The following is a 5000-nucleotide window of genomic DNA, read 5'->3' on the forward strand; positions in this document are numbered from 1 at the left end:
TTTGACATATTACTAACCGTCTGGAATTGTGTTGCAAATGATCATTATACCGTGTATTGTTACATCCCTCGTCCATTAACAAGTCAAAAGTCAAAAGGCATGTTCTTGCCGCAGATGTTAGTGAACTTTTAGGGCATTGCGGCAAATAACGAGGGCGGTGGCGGCTGTTGCCGTGGTTAAATTGGAGCTCTGTATATGGACTAAGCTGGGGAACTACTTGTACTGATGAGTTGCTCAACAAAGTGTCAAAGAATATTTGCTCTATGTTGGATTCGGACATTATGCTTCTGTTAACTAAAAAACGGTGCTACTGTTTGAGTGGAGGACTTATTTCTCGTTAAAACGTCGCCAATCATATCAATCAAACGCAGACAAACCTTGCCTTTGTTTTTGTTTGCGTAGCTTTCATAGAGCTGAAAGGTGGACGAGACTGCAGCTACTGTACATACTGTACAAGATAATACATGTGACCGTGCTGTGACCTCAGATGGAATTGACAATGGAGCTTTTCTTTAGCGGGATTATGAAGATATATGAATGAATGAATGGAGGTCATCATATTGTAAGAAGTAGAAATGTGAAACCTGGTTTAATGCTGGTTTAATGCATTTTGTTATGTTACAGCAGGGATCACCAACCTTTTTGAAAGCAAGAGCTACTTTTTGGGTAGTGATTAATGCGAAGGGCTACCAGTTTGATACACACTTAAATAAATTGCCAGAAATAGCCAATTTGCTCAATTTACCTTTAACTCTATGTTATTATTAATAATTAATGATATTTACACTTAATTGAACGGTTTAAAAGAGGAGAAAACACCAATAAAAAAATGACAATTAAATTTTGGAACATAGTTTATCTTCAATTTCGACTCTCTAAAATTCAAAATTCAACCGAAAAAAAGAAGAGAAAAACTAGCTAACTCGAATCTTTTTGAAAAAATTTAAAAAAATGATTTATGGAACATCATTAGTAATTTTTCCTGAGTAAGATTAATTTTAGAATTTTGATGACATGTTTTAAATCGGTTAAAATCCAATCTACACTTTTAGAATATATAACAAATTGGACCACGCTATATTTCTAACAAAGACAAATCATTATTTCTTCTAGATTTTCCAGAACAAAAATTTTAAAAGAAATTCAAAAGACTTTGAAATAAGATTTAAATTTGATTCTACAGATTTTTCTAGATTTGCCAGAATAATTTTTTTGAATTTTAATCATAATAAGTTTGAAGAAATATTTCACAAATATTCTTCGTCGAAAAAACAGAAGCTAAATTGAAGAATTAAATTACAATTTATTTATTATTCTTTACAATAAAAATTTTTTTTTACTTGAACATTGATTTAAATTGTCAGGAAAGAAGAGGAAGGAATTTAAAAGGTAAAAAAGGTATATGTGTTTAAAAATCCTAAAATCATTTTTAAGGTTGTATTTTTTCTGTAAAATTGTCTTTCTGAAATTTATAAGAAGCAAAGTAAAACAATTAATGCATTTATTTAAACAAGTGAAGACCAAGTCTTTCAAATATTTTCTTGGATTTTCAAATTCTATTTGAGTTTTGTCTCTCTTACAATTAAAAATGTCGGGCAAAGTGAGACCAGCTTGCTAGTAAATAAATAAAATTTTTAAAATAGCGGCAGCTCACTGGTAAGTGCTGCTTTTTGAGCTATTTTTAGAACAGGCCAGCGGCCTACTCATCTGGTCCTTACGGGCTACCTGGTGCCCGCGGGCACCGCGTTGGTGACCCCTGTGTTACAGCCTTATTCTAAAATGGCATAAATGCATTTTTACACTTGTCATAGCAGTGTTTCCCACACATTCATTTATTTGTGGTGTCCTGCCACAAAAGAATTAAGGCCGCCACAAATAGATTTTTAAAATGTGTTTAAATTTTTTAATTTTATTTTTTTATTTTTGTCCTGTCCGGCTTCTCAGGCAAATCATATAGTTGATGTAGATGCCCATATAGGCTGTTCAGATTTACTTTACAAAAGAGAAGTGTAGGATTAAGATTTTTGGAGCTCTTTGTTCAGTGGATCAGATGTTTGATGAAGCTCTGTGTCTATCTACCACCACTACTGTTTTCTGTTTATTTGTTACTGACTGTGGCAGGACACCTCTGCCTCTGTTTCACTTTATGTTGCTGGTAAATAATATGGTTGTAGTAGTAGGCTAAAGTTAAATTATTTAGTATGCACTAATTAAAGGGGCAGAGCTTTAAGAGACATTTTAGCTTTTATATTTTTATAAGATATATTTTTTGTAAGAACCACAATTAATAAATATATTTCAGTGAATAACTTATTGTTCAAATCTGTATATAAATATGTACATAAAGTGTTGTAATTATATTGTAAAATGGATGGATGGATGGACGTTTAAAACAAAACTGTTATTATTAATTAGTAAGTATACATTTTTTGAGCCTTTTTAGAGAAAATCATATCATTGTAGTAAATTATGCAGATTACTCGAAGATGCCATGGTGACCACGCCCATAGCCACGCCCCCACCGCCACAGGTATCTTGGCAGTTTATGGGAAACACTGTAAAGAACATCATGTCATGGCTGTCTTGAGTTTCCAATCATTTCTACAACTCTTATTTTTTTGTGATGTAGTGATTGGAGCACATACTTGTTGCTCACAAAAAACATTCATGAAGTTTGTTTCTTTTATGAATTTATTATGGGTCTACTGAGCAAATGTGCTGGGTCAAAAGTATACGTACAGCAATGTTAATATTTGCTTACATGTCCCTTGGCACGTTTACCTGCAATAAGGCGCTTTTGGTAGCCATCCACAAGCTTCTGCTGGAATTTTTTACCACTCCTCTTGACAACATTGGTGCAGTTCAGCTAAATTTGTTGGTTTTCGGACATGGACTTGTTTCTTCAGCATTGTCCACACGTTTAAGTCAGGACTTTGGGAAGGCCATTCTAAAACCTTCATTCTAGCCTGATTTAGCCATTCCTTTACCACTTTTGACGTGTGTTTGGGGTCATTGTCCTGTTGGAACACCCAACTGTGCCCAACACCCAACCTCCGGGCTGATGATTTTAGCTTGTCCTGAAGAATTTGGAGGTAATCCTCCTTTTTCATTGTCCCATTTAAAGCACCAGTTCCATTGGCAGCAAAACAGGCCCAGAGCATTTTGGCTTGATTGTAAAATATGTGTATGGAGAGGGGGTGTGACGTTCATATGTTGTCAATATTCAGTGTTTTATCCTTCATAGTTAATATTGTAAATCCCACATTCTTTATTTTTATGTACATTCTGGGTGTCTCATTTAGTAAAAATACATCACGTTTTTTAAGGTGATCTGTCATAACGTTTTTAGCGGAAGGAGATTTTTACAACAAAGTTCTAAAGCTTAGTGATATATCACATATATCAGATTGTAGGTGGGGTTTTTTTACCCTTCGCGTTCATATTTCACTGTATTTGTTGCATTTTCGCTTGATTGTAAAATATGTGTATGGAGAGGGGGTGTGACATTCATATGTTGTCAATATTCAGTGTTTTATCCTTCATAGTTAATATTGTAAATCCCACTTTCTTTATTTTCATGTACATTTATTGATTGATTGATTGAAACTTTTATTAGTAGATTGCACAGTACAGTACATATTCCGTACAATTGACCACTAAATGGTAACACCCCAATAAGTTTTTCAACTTGTTTAAGTCGGGGTCCACGTTAATCAATTCTGGGTGTCTCATTCAGTAAAAAAATGTAAAATTCTATTACGTTTTTTAAGGCGGTCTGTCATAACGTTTTTAGTGGAAGGAGATTTTTACAACAAAGTTCTAAAGCTTAGTGATATATCACATATATCAGATTGTAGGTGGGGTTTTTTTTGTTTTTTTCGCATTCATATTTTGCTATTTTTGTTGTGTTTCGCTTGATTGTAAAATATGTGTATGGAGAGGGGGTGTGACGTTCATATGTTGTCAATATTCAGTGTTTTATCCTTCATAGTTAATATTGTAAATCCCACATTCTTTATTTTCATGTACATTCTGGGTGTCTCCTTCAGTAAAAAAATGTAAAATTCCATTCCGTTTACGGCGGTCTGTCATAACGCTTTTAGCGGAAGGAGATTTTTACATCAAAATTCTAAAGCTTGGTGATATATCACATATATCAGATTGTAGGTGGGGGGTTTTTACCATTTGCGTTCATATTTTGCTGTGTTTGTTGCATTTTGGCTTGATTGTAAAATATGTGGATGGAGAGGGGGTGTGACGTTCATATGTTGTCAATATTCAGTGTTTTATCCTTCATAGTTAATATTGTAACATTCTTTATTTTCATGTACATTCTGGGTGTCTCCTTCAGTAAAAAAAATGTAAAATTCCATTCCGTTTTAGATTTGAATCAGATATTATTGTGAGGTTTTGTATTAGTGTTCCTAAAAAAAGATATACCGGCCCCCAGACACATTTTTTTTCTCTAAATTTGGCCCCCCCCGAGTCACAATAATTGCCCAGACCTGCCATATATTGTATTTCCTGAGGGGCGTAAATGATCATTCAAAAACAGTTCAACAATGACTAGTAATTAAAGATAGTAATTAAAGATGGAGACCGCAAGGACCTTGTTCCCTTTCCATGCTGGACTCACCTCATGTCTTGCATGTTGAACCAGAGCTCATCTTGGGGTCTGTGAGGTTAAAAAGATGAGCTGCGGAGATTAAGATTATTGCGACATTCGACATGTGTAAGTCATCTGCGCAGAACGACGGGACGCATGGAAGTTTTTCATTGGAAGTTAACCCGGGATCATGACATCTCATCTCCACTTTTTGCCGCACTGTAAATATTATCACATAGCGTGTGTGTGTGTGTGTGTGTGTGTGTGTGTGTGTGTGTGTGTGTGTGTGTGTGTGTGTGTGTGTGTGTGTGTGTGTGTGTGTGTGTGTGTGTGTGTGTGTGTGTGTGTGTGTGTGTGTGTGTGTGTGTGTGTGTGTGTGTGTGTGAGCGTGTGG

At 35.0% G+C, this 5000-nt stretch overlaps 1 protein-coding gene across 1 annotated transcript in view; it reads left to right on the forward strand.

Annotated features, from left to right (window-relative positions):
• The window catches only part of esamb (endothelial cell adhesion molecule b), a 175185-nt gene that overhangs the window by 134748 nt on the left and 35437 nt on the right, over nt 1-5000 (forward strand). The gene's annotated exons all lie outside the window — the stretch shown is intronic.

Source organism: Entelurus aequoreus, linkage group LG10 (assembly GCF_033978785.1).
Source record: "Entelurus aequoreus isolate RoL-2023_Sb linkage group LG10, RoL_Eaeq_v1.1, whole genome shotgun sequence".
In the NCBI taxonomy this organism is placed as follows: Eukaryota; Metazoa; Chordata; class Actinopteri; order Syngnathiformes; family Syngnathidae; genus Entelurus; species Entelurus aequoreus.